Source organism: Tasmannia lanceolata, unplaced genomic scaffold (genome assembly GCF_043159265.1).
Source record: "Tasmannia lanceolata isolate RefF3 unplaced genomic scaffold, GAP_Taslan_0.1 ptg000013l, whole genome shotgun sequence".
In the NCBI taxonomy this organism is placed as follows: Eukaryota; Viridiplantae; Streptophyta; class Magnoliopsida; order Canellales; family Winteraceae; genus Tasmannia; species Tasmannia lanceolata.
In genome coordinates this window covers 39435916-39456606 of record NW_027518690.1, presented here as the reverse complement: position 1 = coordinate 39456606, position 20691 = coordinate 39435916, and the positions used below count along the sequence as shown (strand labels likewise).

General features: G+C 39.1%; 1 pseudogene; it reads left to right on the top strand.

Moving 5' to 3' along the window:
* The first annotated feature begins 790 nt into the window (after positions 1 to 790).
* On the top strand, positions 791 to 19680 carry LOC143890085 (putative lysine-specific demethylase JMJ16; annotated as a pseudogene).
* Positions 19681 to 20691: the final 1011 nt, after the last annotated feature.

Sequence of the window (20691 nt, the reverse complement as noted above, 5' to 3'; positions counted from 1 at the left end):
AGATAGATTAGCAAAAGAGGAGGGTGCCTCTAGTCCTTCGTTGTACATAACGAAATCTGTCTCGATGTAATTTTTGACATTTCCATATCTTATCCAAAAAAGAAAAGAAAAGAAAAGAAAAAGAGATACAATTTTAGAGAAATTAACATGTGGAAAATCAATCAAAGGGGCACCAGAAATTGTCTTTGCTGCTGGATATTTTCTGACAGCTGCTACCATGAAGGTAGCTGACTGTTACTTGCAAGGGTAGTGAGAACACCTAGTGGTTGGATCTTTATGTCTTTCTTGGCCTTGAATAATTTGTTGGAGAATATGCATTGCTTCTCATTGATGAGACATGTTTTTTACCACTGGAAAAATTTTCTGTTATGTTTTTGTAGGGATGTTATTTTTCTTGTGCATGCATGTTTTGATTTTTCCTTGATAAAACTTTCTGCAAAGTTAATTTCCACCAATAATGTTAATGAAGATATTATATTCTGATCGTGTTATTGTTTCTTCGTCGCTTTTATTACAGATGCACTCTTCAATATAAGTTCAGCATCTGCAGCATGCACCATTGTCTGTTGGTGGACACTGCCAGACACTTGTTGCTGCCATATAGTTCTATGGTAGGTTCATAATTTCTAGTCCTTTACATCTTTATAATATTTCTCCTAATAATTTATTACAAGGGAAGGGAATAGTCCGTCCCTGGAACATCATGACTTTTAGTTCAAAATTTACATAATGTTTTCTCTCTCTCTCTCTCTATCTCTGTTTATTTTTTATTTTTTGCTTTCTAGAATTGATGGGGACAGAATGCAATTGAGCTCGTTTAAGGAAAACAAAGCCGAGATACCTTTAGTTCCACCTGGTTTTGTGTCACTCACTTCATTCACCTTGAAGAGGGTCTATGATGATGCCACAATGAGTTGCATGGAGTCTAGAGGTGCTTCTGATTCAGGACAGTCACAAATGGATAGTGAGTGCAACATCAGTGATGATGTGAAACTTACGAGGTCCCTTAGGCGTAAACCGTGGATAAATTACAGCAAATTTGATAATAGCTCTGAGGATGAGTCAGATTCTGAAAATTTTGATCAAGTCAGTAATTTTTTAATTGTCCTTTCTTCAAGCTTTGGCTTTGGTTGAATACTTTTATGGTGGTCGTCTTGTTATGGGTGTTTTTTTTTTTAACATTTTATATGTATTTGCTTGATGTACTTCTTGGTACATTGTGAATCTTGTGACCATGAAATGCTAAATCTTGAAGTGTATCATATGCATATACCATGCTCTGATGATGCCATTTACTACAGGATAGTTCTCCAATATGTCGCCTACCAAAAGGAGTTACTCGTGGATGCGTTGAATGTAGTGACTGCCAAAAGGTTAATTTCTTTTATTATCATGATATCTGGTTCTCCTGTTTTTTATGTTTATGTGTCTTAATGTCAACAACGTTACTTCCAACTGTGGAAAGCTGCCTAGTGTCATAATGTCTTCAAGTATCTAGCATAACTAACGCCAGACATCTAGATATGGGTGGACTTCCATACAAAAAGGAAGTTAATTAGTGATTACTGATTAGAATAAATTCCTTGAGAAAAGATATAAGAAATAAAAAGGGAATCTTTAAAAAAATATCAATTTAGTTCCAATGAATGACAATTGGCAAACAAAAAAAAACATGAAGATTAATCATTTTGAATGAACACGAAACACCGTGCAATTCCTATTTCATAAAGTTATGCCCACTTGAGTATTACACCGTATTCAGACATCACACACTGTACATAAATTGCTATGGAAAGCCTCCAAAAGAAAAAAACTGAAAAACAAAGAGTAACAAGAGCCATGATTAATTGATAATTAGGGTTAATGCATATAATGATATAAATGACGTAAAATATAAAATAAAACCTTATAAAGCATGAGGCATCACCTAGGAGTATTTTCTAGACACCGTGAGAATGAAGCGAGCTTGACTACAAGGGGAGAGAAATCTTCTCCATAGAGGAAACTGTTCTTCATTGAGGCCCTGTTTGGATTCCAGGAATTTTCTGGAAAAGTTTGGAAAGGAAAAATATTTCTAAAATTTCCTACTTTTTTACATACAAAAAAAAAAGACTTGAACCAACCATATTCAATTTTTACTTAGGACTTTAATTTGTGACAATACCCCTCTAAATTAACCATAAATCATATCATTACCGTCTAAATTGTGGAAAGAAATTTTTTTTTCTATGAAATAACTTTCCATCAGAAGCATTTTTCTTGCTATCCAAACAGGGCCGGAGAGAAACTGAGGCGTAACAGAAAACGTGGGTGGGTGGAATGGACACTGATCCTTCTCTCTAACCTTGTCACCTGATGATACGAAGTATTTCCACAAAAGGATTGCATCTTACTGTAATCACACATGACACTTTATCATTATGCTACTTTGACATTTCAACCATTCATGTGCAGGAGTGTCATGTTATTGAGGACTGCCCAGATGTCCCCTAGTGTCGACATATAGAAAAAAAAAAAAAACTTGGGAAGTCCCAATGTAAGATGACACTATTTGGCCCTGTTCGTTTAAGATTATGCCAACCGATTGCAAGTCCGAAACCAATTATTGGACTTAAATTTAAACATAGTTTTGACTCCTATAATTGGTTTTGGACTCACAATCGGTTGTCATAATCTTAAACGAACAGGGCCTTTATGTTCTCTCTTTGAGTTAATCCATCTTGATACGGTATTGCAATATTAGTTTCTCTCCCTTTCTTTCCTGTATATGTCTTGATATGCTTAACTGGAGATTAATGTGTACTTAAATGACGGTTACTGTCTTTAAACAGGTCACAGTCACAGCAAGTTGGCACCCAGAAGATGCACGAAGGCCTATCCTCGACGACGCTCCTGTATTTTACCCAAATGACGAGGTCATTATATCATAGTATATATATATATATATATATATATATATATATATAAATGAAATGTTTAGCTTTTGAATATTTGATTTCATTGTCATTGTCTCGTCATTGCTGTTACTATATTTCATTATTATAAATGTGTTTTCCATGAAAAAAAACTGATTTCTGAAAGATATTTGAACTTTGTATCCAGGAGTTTAAAGATACTCTCAAGTATATCGCGAGCATCCGGCAGGCCGCTGAGCCATATGGAATTTGTCGCATTGTCCCCCCACCTTCTTGGAAGCCCCCATGCCCTCTCAAGGAAAATACTATGTGGAAAAATTCAAAGTTTGCTACTCGTATCCAGCAAGTTGACCAGCTTCAAAATCGGATATCAAGGAGAAAGATATTCAGATATTATAACAATATGAAGAGGAAAAGGAGAAGATGCTTGAAAATGGGCGTGGAATGCAAGGAGAGTAATGGGGATATTGCTGAAATTAACCAACGTGGATACTCAAATGAATCCGAGAGGTTTGGGTTTGAGCCCGGTCCCCAGTTCACTCTTGAAGCTTTTCAAAAGTACGCAAATGATTTCAAGGAACAGTATTTTCACATAAACCCCGACACAGATTCAAGATCAAATCAGGACAATTTTCAAAAGCTGAGTGAACCATCAATGAAGACAATTGAACCATCCATGGAGACTATTGAAGGTGAATACTGGCGGATGGTTGAGAAACCAACTGAAGAGGTTGAGGTATGATGGGTGTGAAACTACCAATTGCTCCAAAAGCTTAAGCCGTTGGAGATTGCATTATTTAATCTTTTATACTTCAATACTCCCCCTCGCGTGTGGCCCCTCTTTTTATGGTTGGTCTACACGTGGCACATGTGGCCCCTCTTTTGGGTTGGCCATTACATGTTGATTTTTAATATCAAGGAGTTTTGAACCAAGGGCTTTTGCTCTGATACCATGTGAAACAACCAATTACTCCAGAAGCTTAAGCCGTTTGAGATGGCGTTATTTAATCTTTTATACTTTAACATTGGGAAAATAATCCGGTTCAAATGAGTTAGATTTCTCTTTTTTTATTATGTTTTATGTCGCTTACTTTAAGTGTCATGCCCTTGCAGGTACTTTATGGGGCTGATATTGAAACTGGTGTGTTTGGTAGTGGGTTTTCTAAAGCAAAGCCACCGATAATTTCTGATCAGCAGGGAGTGTATGAACAATCCGGTTGGAACTTGAATAATTTTTCCCGGCTTCCAGGTTCTGTGCTGTCATTCGAAAGTGGAGATATTTCTGGTGTTCTTGTGCCGTGGTTGTACGTAGGGATGTGCTTTTCATCCTTTTGTTGGGTATGGTCCAGTCAAACAATTTGAAAACACTGTTTTAGTTGTTGCAATTATCTCATGCTTATTATCGAAAAATACATATCCTTCTTACTGTTTTCTTGTTGCGGGCATTGTTATTTATCTATGTATTTTTTTGATAACAGCATGTTGAGGACCATCATTTGTATTCACTGAATTACATGCACTGGGGTGCTCCAAAATTGTGGTATGGTGTACCTGGAAGGGATGCCCTAAAATTGGAAGCAGCTATGAAGAAGCATTTACGTGACTTATTTGAAGAACAGCCCGACTTGCTCCATAAGCTTGTGAGTAACAATTTGTGTTTGCATCATTTACCCAAATGAGGATACTTATATTTTCTGGCATATTTGAGATGTTGATATGCGTGTGACACATACATAGGACCCGTTCAGGCATGGTGACCAATCAAAGCAAGACCTAGCTGTATTTTTTTAGTATCTGTATAGATCTCTACATAGTTTTAAATTTTGGCCGAAATCCGAAATTTAAGCCGAAATATTTCGGTTTCAGTCCAAACTGACTCCGAAACTACATTGAATCGGTGTTTTTCACAGGATTTTGGCGAACTTTCGTATTATTTACAAGATTTCCACTGAAAATTTAAAATTTTCGACCAAAATTTTAAGATTTCCACCAAAATTGCCGAAATTCCCAAAATTTGGTAATTTTCATCCGAAATTTTAAAAAATACTGAATCACTGAATTTAACTTGATTTCTGCCGATATTTCCACCGAAATCGAAATTTAAATCCTTGGGTATCTACAGGACCCCAACTAGTTTGGGACAAAGGCTTAGTTGAGTTGAGTTGGGTATCTACAGGAACTATTCTCTAACCTTTCATGTCTATTTTTTTTCACTCAGGTCACACAATTGTCCCCTTCCATATTAAAATCTGAGGGTGTACCAGTTTATCGGTGTGTTCAGCATCCTAGGGAGTTTGTCCTCACCTTCCCCCGAGCATATCATTCAGGTTTCAATTGCGGCTTTAATTGTGCAGAGGCTGTAAATGTAGCTCCTGTTGATTGGTTGCCTCATGGTCAGAGTGCCGTAGAGCTTTATCGTGAGCAGGCTCGCAAGACAACTGTATCCCATGACAAGTTATTGCTAGGGGCAGCTAGAGAGGCGGTTAGGGCACATTGGGAGCTACTATTACTGAGGAAGAACACGGTAGATAATCTAAGATGGAAAGATGTCTGCGGAAAGGATGGGATCTTAGCAAAGGCACTAAAGGTAAATTTTACAATGCTTGGTATTCATGGTCAAATTATTTATTCCGTAACTATGTCACAAATATCGTTCTTGGGAATTTCTCGGCAAGGGAAAATCTTGGGATATATGTATTTTTTATTTTTTTTGGGTTTATGTCGGGAAAAATGATAAAAATTATTTAAAAGTATATAATTATATAGAATTGAAGAAAAAAATATAAAATAAAAATATTGTAAAAATATCAGGATAATATCGTGATATTATCGCGATATTTTATGATAAAAAATCAAAATATCTGTATTTTTTAAAATCTTGGGATTAGTTCAGGTTTTTGTCGTTTTATCAAAATGTCACGATAAAAATGCGATATTTTGAAAATATGGGAGATATTTGTGACATAGTTCCGTAAGGAGCATATCTGATAGAATTTTAGACTATGATCGTTTTGCATTTGACTCTGCCTTCTTTTTGCATAGTCACGTGTTGAGATGGAGCGCGTGAGAAGGGATTTTTTGTGTAGTCCTTCACAGTCAAGGAAAATGGAAAGAAGCTTTGATGAGACCACTGAGAGGGAATGCGTTGTATGTCTCTATGATTTGCACCTCTCGGCTGCCGGTTGTCATTGTTCTCCCGACAGATATGCATGTTTGATTCATGCAAAGCAACTGTGTTCCTGTAATTGGAGCTCAAGGTTTTTCCTTTTCCGTTATGAAATCAGCGAATTAAATATCCTAGTTGAAGCTTTGGGAGGAAAATTGAGCGCGATATATAGATGGGCATATCTAGATCTTGGACTGGCTTTGAGTTCCTATGTTGCCAAAGACAAATCACAAGTCTCTCAGTCATCCGCTGAAGGAACGCCACAGAAGGATAGTTCACTAAATGGAGTTAGTTCAACTGGCATTGTAGCGAGTCCTACACTGCAAGAAGAAACAACTTTATCTGTTAATTTAAGTGTTAGCATAGGTGATCCTTCTTCACAATGCAAAGAAATGAATCCTTCGTCAGCTTTATTGGCTTCTAAAGAGGGAAGCTATTTTAGTAGAGCGAATCGGATTGAGATGCTAAATGACCCATGTGTACCGGATAGGTCTTTATCTGAAATAAAAGTAGAAGGTCATAGGTCTTTACCTGAAATAAAAGTAGAAGATCACAGCCGCCAGTTTAGAGAAGGGTGCTTCGTTTCAGATTCCAATTCGTTATGTGTTCCAACCTGTCAGCTTTCTCAAGAAGACGTGTCACATACTGAGCCTTTGAGCAAATCGAATGCAATAGAGTCCGAAACAAACAAAATTTCATTTTCAGGAGATGATATTATACTTCTTAGTGATGATGAAGGTGACAATGTGGATGTGGCATTTTCGAATAAAACAATGAAAGAAGCTACTGCAAAGTTTCCAGAGGTTTCCTTGAGGCTGACAGATCACGACGATAAGGTCACACCCTGTAATTATAAGAAGGATCAAGTTTTGAATACACCTGAGACTAATGCCTCCGTGATGAGTGAAAGGGATTCTAATTTGCTACCAGTTATGGAAACTGTTGATTATTTCTCGCGTTCTGCGAGTGTAAAAGTTGAAGACTATGTGAAAGATGAAATATGCACAGATAACAAGTTCATGGCACCAAAAAATATGTTGTCTTTAAAGGAACCTGGTGATTGTAATATGGCAGATGTAGAGGGTAAACAAAACAGCAATGATAAACATGAAAATCTAGGGTTGGATTATGGTCCAAAACTACAAAATAGAGGACGGTATGTTACTGCAAACCCATCTTGTGCACCTAATAATCTGGACAGATATTATCGGCAGAAGGGTCCTCGCATGGCAAAGGTAGTGCGAAGAGTCAACTGTACTGTTGAGCCTCTAGAATTTGGCGTCGTGTTATCTGGAAAGTTATGGTCTAACAGCCAAGCCATATTCCCCAAGGGTATATTGCCTACATTTCATATGCTCTAATGCTGATTTTTCTTCAAGAGAGTAAATGATCTGGACTGATTTCCTCATAATTGCAGGATTTAGAAGTCGAGCTAGGTACTTAAGCGTGCTAGATCCAACAAAAATGTGCTGTTATGTCTCACAAATCCTAGACGCAGGATTGCCTGGGCCACTATTTATGGTAATTTTTTTTGCTCTCCTATCTTGATTTACTAACATAATTTAATGTAATCACTTAATTTGTTTATGGATATTCAGGTTGATTTGTTTTTGGGTCCTGTTCTCACTTGATCATTGCTTTTCTGAGAATGCTTAACTAATATTAGTTACCGAAGATATTAAGTAATATTGCTTCTTTATGCTTTTGGTCATTTCATATTTGAATCGTATCCTTATATTTCTTTCGTAACATCACAATATCAATGGACTTGCTTCCTTTGTTCACTTTGGCTTCATAACATAGAAGCCCAACACAAGCAAATTTTGATCTTTCTAGGGCATTTGGCGATTGATAAAATGGTTCCTCTAAGTGTAGTAGCTACTAACATCAAAAGGTGGTCTGTGGACCTCGTATTCTTTGGTTTTTCTGAAGAAACTACATTTTGCCCAGATGTGATACATTGCTATGTCATGGCTACATCTTGGCTACAGACTTCAAGCTTAATTTGGCAACTACTAGATTTTGGTAAGCGACCCCCTCGGAAGTATCGATGTAACATAGAAAACGACACGTCTCTTATAAACTTAAACCTTGTAGGAAATTTCTAAGCACAGTTTAAACTTGTTGTGCTTGAATTAAAATTTTATGTGATACTAGATGATTCTGATATCAATTTGGCCTGGGGCTGTAACTTCAACGCCAGTACTTCGTTAGGTGCAGAGTAATTCTGTTTTCAGCATGATATACATACATAGATGTTTGGAGCAATGCTGTCTTATACCCATGGTTTTAAATTCCCACCGAAACAGGCATGAAAGCACCGAAATGGTTCCGTCTCCCTCCGCACCGAAACGGAAAAGCATGCCTAAATCAAAATCTTAAGTGTATTAATGATATACTATATCAGTATGTCTTGCATATTTATATTTATATGAATTATACGTAAAATGTCCATTTTAGAAAAAAAAGAAAAAGAAAACAGAATTATATGTGAAATGTAATATAATTATGTATACATATTTATATGGATTACATGTGAAATGTGGTATGTACTGAATTATCAGACATTCGCGGCAATGCATGTCACTAGGTGTTAGATGTTGTTAAATCATTATGGATGATTATCTTGCTTATGTGATGGTTTCTAAGTATGCATTTGTGCTTAATCTAGCATTTCCTAAAGTTTCATGTTAAAATGCTATCTTTTGCTTATGTTCCATATATTTCCATATATTTCCATAATTTTACCAGATTTCCACTGAAATTTTCAACCGGCCGAAACATTCCCGTTTTTGTGATGACCGAAACCAAAATTTTTGTAAACCTTGCTCATACCTGGCAAGGTTTACAATTATATGAAACATAATTCATGAAAGGGCCCTTGTCCATCTTAAATTTCATGAAGCGTGATGATAAATGTGCCCCCTTTTCTAACCATGACAGCTGTCTTGCAGTGGCTTTATAACTATTGAGTTTCTTTGTCATTAGTCATAAAACCCCTTAAGGAGAGTTCCTACCTAGTAAACAAAGAAGGAACATTTATTATCCCCCTTTCATGAATTTTGTTTCAAACCCTACAATTTGTTTCAAATTGCATACAAAAAGGATCATAGTTTACCTTGTAATTTATTTGACAAAAATTGTAGAAAAATCCTACAATTCACTTGTAAATGGAATGGCATACAGTGTCAAGCTTGTTAATATTTTCAACGATAGTTTTATCTTTTAGACCAAATCAAGATGGAATGAAACATAGGCAACAAAGAAAGATTTGACTTCTTTTGTTTTCTTGCTGGTCTGCATGCTCTATTTAAGTTCGGTATTACTTGGAAATGCCATTATATGTTACATATTGACCAAATTTTTGGTGCATATCGTTGATTTTATTTTATTTAAATAAAATTAGAATCATCATGCAATTTATGTTCCTATTCTGTGATTTAATTTGTGCTGGTCTTGTGGTTTTATGATCCAATTTGAAATATATAACACTTAGAATCTTAAAACCATATTATTGTACACACAACAATGAATCCCCCCTCAACTCTCGCATTGGGGATTAAATATAGATATATTATTTCTGAACTTTGTGGATGATTCCGGAACATCTGATTACCTATCTTCCTGGTTTTTCAGGTTATGGTGGAGGAATGCCCGACTGAGGTATTCATACATCTCTCTGCTGCCAAATCTTGGGATATGGTCAGAGAGAGAGTGAATACTGAGATACAGAAACAACATAACCTGGGGAGAATAAGCCTTCCACCTTTACAGCCTCCTGGGTGCCTTGATGGCCTCGAAATGTTTGGGTTTTCTTCACCGGGAATCATTCAGGTAAATTACTCGAAAACCCCTCTTGGTGTCATGAACCTTGTGATTCTGTCCTTATTGCTAGGAGTCTAGGACATGAGGTCAACCAGTTTTTTTGTCACTTAAGCCAAGCTTAGTAGCTTACAACCCTTGAAAGCTGAAGTTTTTCCTCTAACTCTAAAATATTGAATGAGGACATGTTTTCGTGGCATGGCTACCTCTCAAAAGTGTTATTCACTCCAATTTTCGCTCGTACTGTTCACATGCATGGGTGCAGTAATTGGAGGCATTCATGAGGTGGGATCTACATTTTGTAGTCATCATGCCTAGACTAATGGTAGATGATGCCTAGGTGGTTGTCCAAGACTCCAAGGAATGAGGGATCATCTTGATTTAAAAAATAACTAACAAGACCATAAAATAAACTAATTTCATACCAGTAATATACTAATATGACAAATAAAATACCACAAAAAAGGGAGATATGGAAGTATTTAACTTGCATAGTGATCTAAAATATCATACAATAGGTTTAGGTGGCATGCTAACATATCAAAAGTGTGATTCACACCAAATTTTCACTGTTACGGTTCACTTGGATGGGCACAGTAGTTGGTGCATTTCATGAGGTGGCCCTACATATGGTAGTAATAACGCCTAAACCATGCTAAATGATGCCTAGGGGGTTTGCCAAGGAAGGAGGGATCATTTTGATAAAGAAAGAAAAGAAATAGTACCATAAAACAAAAAACCGAATTTCATGCTAGTAATATGACAAATAAAACACTACAAGAAAGGGAGGTACGAAAATAATTAACTTACACAACATAGTAATCTAAAATATCATAGAACCATATAAACTCTCGAGGAGTGTGAATCGAGACAGCAGGGAAGGAATATGAGGAGGTTATAAAGTGGGAAGAGATTTCTTGGAGACAACGCTCTGTAGCCTTCTGGCTAAAGGCAGAGGACATGAACACGGCATTTTTTCATAGAAATGCTAGAGCCAGAAGAATAATTAGCAGATTAACTATGTAAGAGTCAGTGGGCATTTTGTGGAGAGAAGGGAGTGAACTAAGGGGCCATTCTTGAGTTTTACCAGAAGCTTTATAAGTCAGAAGGAAGAAGTTAACCTAATCTCGATGATCTTGGATTCAACAAATTATCAGAGGATAGGGAAGCTATTTTTGGCATGGAAAAGTATGAAGCCTTGAGGCTTGATGACTTCTCAACTGCATTCTTTTGAGAGATGTGGGATCCGGTGAAGAGTGGTGTGGGGAGGATGTTGGTCTATTTCTATGATGGGAGGGAGAGGGGGCAGGGGGGGGGGGGGTGTCGGTCAGGATCCTTATACCTATCGAGTGCCTCAATTCAAGAAAAAGAGATGACACTCCAGGGATTATATGCAGAGTGGATGTGGAAAAAGCCTATGATATGGATGTTGGGGGGGGGTCGGTCAGGATCCTTATACCTAACGAGTGCCTCAATTCAAGAAAAAGAGATGACACTCCAGGGATTATATGCAGAGTGGATGTGGAAAAAGCCTATGATATGGATGTGGGATTTTGGGTACTGTTTGATGGGGCAGGATGGGTTTTGGAGCTAGATGGGTTTCATGGAACATGCGTTGCATTTCTTCTCTTCATTTCTCTATCATTATAAAGTATAAATAGAAAAGTTCCTAAATTTTTTTTAGAGTTCGAGAGGCATGCGACGAGGGGGTCACCTATCCCCTTTCCTTTTCACTTTAGCTGGGGAAGCCTTGAGTAGTTTACTGAGCAGGGGTGTGGAGACGAGTTTGTTCCTTGGTTTTCCCACTGGTCGTAGTCATGGTTTGAAATTTCGGGTTCGGAATGAGTTTCTGTCCCACCGAAACCGAAATTTGAGCCAAAAGTTCGAAATTTCGGCCAAAATCCAAAGAAATCAATTAAAAAACATTTTATATCGTACAAAATTTCGGCCGATAATGTTAAATAATGGATAAAATGCAGATTTTTTCGGATATTCCACTGAAATTTCAGGAAAAATGAAATTTCGATCAAATTTTATACCGTTTCGACTTTTACCCAATTTCGATTTCAGTCTCGACCGAAACCCGAAATTTCAGAAATTTCTGATTTCGGTTGAAATTTCAAACCATGGTCGTAGTGGCCTTTCTGTTTCCCACCTCCAGTTTGCAGACGACACTTTTTCTGTAGAGCTTCTTCTCAGTACTTTTGGAACGTGAGGTATTTTATTGTGGTTTGAGGCATGGTTTTAAATTTCCATCAAAACCTACACAGAATGATAGAAATGCTTTTCTTTCCATCCTCACCGAAACGATGCAAAAACCAAAATGCATATTGAAACCAAACTCATAAGTGCATTAGTAGTATACTATCTTAGCGTGTGTTACATAACTCAACTCAACTCAACAAAGCCTTTGTCCCAAACTAGTTGGGGTCGGCTAAATGAATCCTTTAGAAAATTTTCATGAAGAAAGTGAAAGGAATCTATCCGGCTCTAATCCTGGCTCTAGTTGGGTTCTTCTAGTTGTGTTACATAATTATATTTATATTAATTGCATGTAAGTGTAGTGTATGTATTATGTAAATATTTTTATGAATTACATGTGAAATGTTATATATATTGAATTATTAGAAATGCGCGCCGCGACAGTACATCACTAGGTGTTTGATATTATTAGAACATTATGGATAATTGTCTTGCTATTTGATGGTTTCTAAGTGTGTATTTGTGCTTATTCTTGCATTTCGCCTTACAACTCTATCATCTGCATATGTTTACATGCGTTTATGTGATTTTATAGGATTTCCACCAAAATTTCCAACCGAAATGTTTCTGTTTTTTGTGGCGACTGAAATTGAAACCAAACTTTAAAACCTTGATTTTAGGTGGTCTCAGGGCTTAAGGTGAGTGCTGCAAAAAGTTTCATTATGAGTACAAATGTAGACGATCGTCGCATGGGGGATCTGGTGGCGCCTCATGGGTGTCATGTGGAATGCCTTTCTTTTCCTAACCTTTGTTTTCTGGTGGGTGTTTGAATTCCCCATAAATCCCTTTGGTACATGGTGGTACAGAGTATCGAGAGAAAGCTCAGCCATTGGAAGAAGTCCTACTTTTCTTTGGGTGGCAGGGTTATACTAATCAAGGCCACTCTTGCTTATCTTCTATGTACTTCATGTCCATATTCAAAATTCTGAAAATTGTGGCTAAAAGAATATTGGAACTTCAAAGGGATTTTCTTTGGGAAGGCCAGAAGGAAGGGAAGAAGATGAAGCATCTAGTTAATTGGGAGATTGTTTGTGGCTGAAAGCGGAAGGGGGCCTTGGCATTTGGAATCTTTGGATTAGAAATTTCGCTCTTCTAGGTAAGTGGCTTTGAAGATTGGATGAGGAGCGCAGTTCTCTGTGGAGAAAAATCTCTCTTTACAAATATGGGGAGGCGTGGGTGGGTAGAGAATTAGTTAATTGTCGAGGCTTGGGTGTTTTGAAGTCTGTGTGTAGCACCAGAGGTGTTCATTCTATTCACTAGGTTTAGGGTTGGCAAGGGGGATAGAGTTGGATTTTGGGAAGATGTGTGGCTGGGTTGAGGACCTCTGAGTTTTTAGTTTCCAGGCTCTATAGGTGTTCATAAGTAGGTGTTGTCAGGGTAACCCACTGTTTTGAGAAAGTGGGAAGGGCGGAGGGGGTGGTAGTGTCGCCGCTATCTAAACAATGAGGAGATTACCACGTTGTCTATTTTATTTAGTAGTGTGGAAGGTGTGGTTATCACTCCCTGTATTGAAGATTGTCATTTCTGGGGTCCAAATCCCAAGGGTCCATTTGGATGTCACAAAAGAGGCGAAAAGGGAAAGGAAATCTCGTATCTTTCCCATCAAATGTCGTCGAATGGGCTTTCAGTTGACATGGAAAGGAGAATTTAGGGAGTTGCAATTTTCATTGTCGTCATCTGTCGGCCAACGTGGCACTTAAAACGTTCTCTCAAATTTTCTGCCTAAATCAAGCCAATTATGGCGGAAAGTAAATTCATTTCATTCTCTCTCTCTCTCTCTCTCTCTCTCTCTCTCTCTCTCTCGTCCAAACAAGTCCTTGTGAAATGGCTTCCACCTTAACAACTGTAATGGCCACAGACTGTGCTACAGATCCTGAAATGTGCCGGAGACAACGACTGTGAATCTTCTGATTTGTGCCGGAGATGACAACGGTGTCGAAGACAATGATCTATGCCTTGCGAAATGGCTTACAACTCCACCGCTGTAATCGCCTCGGACGACTATGAGTGCTCCTCCTCCACGATGAATCTGCCGACGACGACTAAAAATGCTCCGTCTCTTTCCAGTCTCCACATCATGCACCATGGTTTTGAGCCCTAGTCCGAACACCCTCTTTCGTTGCACCCTCTTGATGCACCTTCTCTCTTCGCTGTAGAGGTTTGTGATTTTGCGTATTTCCGTGGACTGGTGCTAGTTTGAGAGATGGGGTGAGGGATTATTTTCCGCTGAGGGGCACGCGGCTTATTTTCGTGGACTAGCCTCCACTCCACAGTTCGGCTAATTCGTGGAGATTTGTGTTTTGGCTTATTTTCTTCTTCTTAGAAGAGGCCACAAAGAGGCGTTTCAACACTATCTGGATCGGCCTCCCAAGCCCTTTGTAGCTCCTATATACAGACGTTGCTCGTGCCATCAAGGAATCTGTCGGTCATCTTCGAGAGAGGCACAGGACGAGGGACTGGCATTGTTGCTGCTATATCCGAAGCAACTCGAAACCACCAACCTCCCTACCCAGATTATAAATAAAAATCCCTTGTCCGCCCAACAACTACCGCAGTTGTGAAAATTTTCCAATTCCCGTTATTTCCTATCATTTCCTTTTCGGCCACGTCATTTTCCCCCTTTCTGACTCTTCTACGGGCATCCAAACGAACCCTAAGGGTTTGTTTTGGTTCGGTCTTTTTTCCTGTCTTGGTTAGGCTAAGCAGTCTTGCCGCTAATCTAAAGTTTGATCGGCTACCATTCCTCGCAATGTTCCATGCTTTGGATGGACGGTGGCCCATTGAAGCATCAACACTTTGGATATCCTTATTTTTTGAATTGCAACGATTTACGCTATGGATATCCTTGAGTGCAAGAATTGTTTCTTGGCGAATAGGTGTGTCGTATGCAAATCTGATGAGGAAAATGGCAATCTTCTGTTGATAAGAGCTCAACTTGTAAAAGAAGGAACGAACATATTTCAATTTGATCTACTGATATTACAGACAAGTGGGAGCCACTGGAAGAAAGCCTTCTTCCTCTGTAAAATACTCCCCCATGTATCAATTATCACAATATTTTTGTCCAAAAAAGAGCTAAAAGTGTCCTTCAAATGGTACCAGTCATCTAAACAAGGATATTGCCCTGTTTAAACACAAGGTTTGGGAAGATCGTGGAGACAAGAAAGACAGAGAGATACAAGGTTACCTCAAATCGAAAAACTGATTGAGATAAAAGGGAGAAGGTGCAGCCTCTTGGAGGGATGTTGAAAAACAAAAGCGGGGAAGAGGATTGGCAATGCCTTGATTGTTGCTATCATAACTATGGATGGCGGTTTAGATGTAGAAGATGGTCTCATGCTAGATTGACTCCCTCCCCTCTGCCTCCTTGGGGTGGGGAAGGAGTATCTTTAGGGAGACCCAAACATGTCCAAGATAAAAGACTTGGGCATGGTTTTGCTCCCCTTGTCAATACCTAAACTATAAATGGCGGTTTGTTTGTCGCTGGTGTCATTCGACTAGATCATCATTAAAATGGATTCCTCGATCTTCTAGGGCGCAATCTAAGGAAGTAGATGTACGATTAGGTTCTCTCATATCCTGCTTGATCGGGAAAAAGAAAAACCATAATGAGACTTTGCAGGAGCTATGGAAATAGGCACAAGTGTCCTGGGAATTCCCGCCATTACATTGCCCTTCTCTACTGGCAAAGGACGAATTTCTTTTTATGTTTGATTTAGAATCGCAGGCTTCACAGATCCTTGCTAAGGGATCTGTGGCCTTGGACAACCATCTTCTTTCCCTCTCACAATGGAGAACGGAATTTATTCAAGGAGAGGAGACGCTTTGGGTTCGTTTTTATGGCATCCCTTTGCATGCCTGGGCTGTTTCTACGGTAGAGGCGTTATGGGGTCTCTTTGGTAAGGTTGTAGAAATCAAGATGGAGGGCAACCATCAGAACTGTATGACTTTCGTTTTGGCTAAGATTCTAGCCCCTCGATGGCTCTTCCCTAATTCTGGTGTAAAGCTCAAAATCTTTGACCAATACTATCCCATTGGGGTTGAGCTCTCGAAGGAAACCCCTGAATCTGCCATCCAGGAATCGGGTTCCTCCTTAGCGGCGGATCGTCCTCCGGCAACCTCAGGGCCCTTGCTTGGTGAGCCGTTGGGCCCATTGGGATTTCAAATTCAAATTCAAATTTCCTTGCTGAGAGGCCTGAGATTGAGCCGTTAGCTATTCCAGAAAAAGGCATGATGGGACCTGAAAAGAGGAATGGAGATTATTTGGGTTTGTTGGTGAGTCCCAAGAAACCTGCCCCTCACATTAGGCGGAAGCATACTCCATACGCGAGGAAGAATTTCGCCAACCGCGCCCCTGGCGGTTCTTACAAAGATTCAATCTTCCCAGTCAGGGGGTTAAGTTCCCAAGAACATTTCATTATGAATAAAATGAGCTCTATCTTGGGTTCCAAACCGGGTGTAAAGAAGAAATTTAGCAGATTGTTTAGGCTCCTAAAGGTCTATTCCAGGCCTTCTAGGTTTGGCCCTACCTATAGCTAAATCTATAGCTGGGGTTCCCAGGGTTGAAAAAGGCTATGATAATTAATTCGTTGGTAGGTAGGAGAGGCGTACTGTCAGACTCATAGCACTCTTCTCTAGGAGTGGAGGTTCGAAGGCTCTATAGTCCTTGGTTTTGCTATTAAAAGGCCCTCTCCATCTAGTTTTGAAGAAAGGATCCTTATCAGAGTAGGAATGGCCTCCCTTGAGGATCCGGGAAGACCAGCTTCCCTCAGTAGTCAGCTCTCCCTCTCTCTTTTGTTCTGGGATTTCGGTAGGATTTTGGGGATCGGATTATGGGTTGGATGGAGACAAAATCGGTTCCACATTAAGGCGGTGGGTTGCCGTATGGTGGAGGAAGGTCTGGCGATCAACGACCCTCTGGAAGTCCTGATCCCGATTTCTTAGGTTGTATATCTGCTAGAGTCCCAGATTTAGCATAGCATGGATGAGTCTCTTCCGGTTTTGATGGCTTGCCTAGATCACCAAACTAAATGACTATCTAAATGGTGATGTCAAGTCTGTTTTGAGGAAAGCCTTGCATGAGAGGCCCCCAAATTTGGCACTTTTCGTTGGATTCGATCTTTTGGAGGCCATGGGGTAGTGCTATGGATTTTTTGGGGAGTGGTGAAGACTCTCTAGGCAATGATTCTAGATAGTAGGGAAGTAAACTAGTTACTTGGCAGGATGGCAGCACATGGATGGGTGGTCCTCACTGTAGCGGATGAATTAGTAGATTTTCTCCTTGGTTTTAGCTAGTCTAGGAGTATGCTCCTGGCCACCCTTAATTGATTCTATGTATTGCAAGTTGGGACCTCTGGTCCCCAATGTAACTTCCATAGTATCAATAAAATTGTCATCTTTCAAAAAAGAAGAAGGAACGAACAGAAAACAAACCTTGAGGGTCAGGGGTCCATACTCTCTCATCAGGAAGGTTGGGAGAGTAATAACAAGCAGGCTAGGTCTGTAAAAGAGAAGAGAAACTGGTGACCTCCTCGTCTTTAAGGTTTCACCTAAGCCTAATTTCCCAAAAGACCCTTCCATCCTCCCACCTAACTAGGTAATCACAAACTCTCGATTCTATTGGTCGCTAAGGTGTATAGGCTCAGGAAAGCATGGCATAAACTCGAGTCACCTATCCATGGATCTACCCAATACCTTGTACTCCTCCCCTCCCCACTCTATATCAAGGTTTTAAATTTCGGCCGAAATCCGAAATTTTGGACCACTCTATATCAAGGTTTTTTAAATTTCAGCCGGAATCTGAAATTTTGGACCTAAATTTCTGATTTCTGTGAGGACCGAAACCGAAATTGCCGAAATAGTCGAACTTCGGCGAAATGTTTGATAAAATATTAATTTTTTATTCCTTTACAGAATTTCATCCGAAATTACTGAAATTTCAGTAATTTTGGCAGAAATTTCTGCCCCAAAAAACGACATTTCAAGTGCTCGGCTGAAATTTGAGGATTTCTGCTAAAATTTCGTTTTCGGCGAGGACCGAAATTTAAAACCTTGCTCTATATCTAACAAAAGGGTTCATACAAAGGTCTAGACGTACAAATTGACTTCCATGCTCCAGAACCTACTTCCATGCTCCAGAACCTTTGCCTATAACGGGGTTTCTACTCTCCCTATCCCCCCATACCCGTCCATATTTTATCTCCGATGATCTTGTTCCATAAAACACTCTTCGCTAGTCCATATCTCCACGGCCACTTCCCCAATGCTGCCTTCTGCACTCTGATGTTGCCAATTCCCAAGCCAACTTGGGATTTAATTCTACACACCTTCTATTTGGTGAGATGCTGTGTCTTCTATGCGATTCTTCTCCCTCCCATATGAAATCTCTTTGTAATATCTCTACCCTTTTAGCGACCGACCTTTGCCGGGATCTTGTCCAATGACATGAAATGCACTTGAAAATTTTCCTGCACCGCGTTAATGTGTGTAATCCTTCCTCCAAAGGTTAGTTAATTCTTCTTCCATGTAGCAAGTTTCCTTTCAATTCTTTCCACCACTGAATCCCATAGAGAAGCTTTGTGTTTTCCATACCCCAATGGTAGATTGTGTATGCGGATGTTTGGATGTTTTCATATTACCAGTTCTTTTATTTGTAAATGTCATAAAGTGGTTAATTATGTGGCTCCTTTCCTTTTATGTGCTCCCACCACCTTCATGTAGAGCTGGTGAGCTGCACCTTGTTTTGTTAAAAAACATGGGGGCAGGATAATCTGCCACACCAACCCAAGAAAGGCCCTTGTTTTATAGTAGAATACCTGGTTTATCAAGAGGAGAAAAACGAACTCCTTTGACCCCTACCATTAGTTATAATCACTATTCCTAATATATTGGGTTGTTTTTTAATCTAAAATTTGATTATGCTGTCTATTTCTTATCCTTACAGGCTATAGAGGCAATGGATCGCAATCGTGTCTGTTTAGAGTACTGGAAATCCAGGCCCGAAGCCTCGAATCCACACCCTTCTTTGCCCAAAATTTTGGTTGGGGATCTCAAACCAGAGGCAAAGGTGGGACCAAATTATCAAGAGACTAATAACAGTGATAAACAGCCAATGCTTTGATTTGATCTGGTATTACAAGGCCTCTCCAAAATTGCAATACTTAAGAGCTACCCTCGTTGTGTGGCATGCCGAGTGATGATAAATCAAGTTCTTTAACCCAGCAGCAGTGACGCAGCTTCGCAAAGAGATATATAATCGCTCAAAAGTCCCATGCGAATCACCCAGTTCAATTAGATTCAGGTATCTTTTTCTCCCCCATTTCTCATGAATTTTTGTAGCTGGTGTAAGTGGGTATTTTCAAGCAAAGATCCTGGGAAGTATGAAGCTTCCTTGATGAATTCACATTGGTTTATTGCCTTGTGAAGTGTTGTGCATCATACAAATTGAGTGTTACAGTCACTACAAATGTATCCCACACCTTCCATTTTTTGTAATAAAAGTTCAATTATCATGTTGATGAGCTAAGTCTCAGTTGCCTCTTCAATAGTAATTCTGGATGATTTGAAATGATCATTTGGGATAGTATGGATATTTTATCAGGCTTCCATTTACAGCATATATATCTCTTAGTTTGATAACGGCACTCACTTTATTTAACACTTATGACTGGTTTTTGATAGCCTTGCAGGAACACCTGCCCAAAGAGAGAGAGAGAGAGAGAGAGCTTTGCAGGAATCAGAACAAGTCACCCTATAAGCTAAATAGAGAGGTGTAAATACAGAGAGGAGTATCTTTTCCCTATATCATATTCAGTAGGGTTTATTTGATCCTTATACTTGCTATTCTCTGTTCCGGTAGACCATTGTTCTTGGATAAAATATTACCAGAACAAAATTGGTGAAGAGCAGACAAGTTAATTTTAAGATAAACCTATCCAGTCAATCTCAGGAACAGTTTATCCAAGGATTTCTATCCCTATGTGGAACGACAACAGTTAGCTACCTTATTCTTGGATAATAATATCCTGAATAAACCCGTGGAATGATCTACCTTACTTGCATAGTATTCCCTTCCCAGTACATTCTCGACATGAATGGAGGATAGCAAGTCTATGCTAGGATAAAATAAACCTTAGATTGCTATTCTCATGAAGAACAGTCCAATTATGTACTGGAAATCCGCATTAAACCATGGAAGAATAGCCCTTAACTAGAACTCTAATGTTAGTGCAAGCACATGTATATGAGAAAAGTGTTTCTAGGCGACCAAAAAACATGGGTCCCACATTATTTGGGTGATGCAAAGCATTCATTTGATGGGCCCTGACATAGAGAGTGTCCACAAAAAATCAGCTACATAGGATCATCCCAACCCTATGATTTGTGGAGCTTAAAATGGATGGCTATAAATCGGCACAAATCTGTCTATTTTTTAGCTTCACAAATGGAAAGGTTAAGATGATCCTATGAAGCTGATTTTTTGTGGACACCCTATCTATGATGGGACCTATCAAATGAATGCTTTAG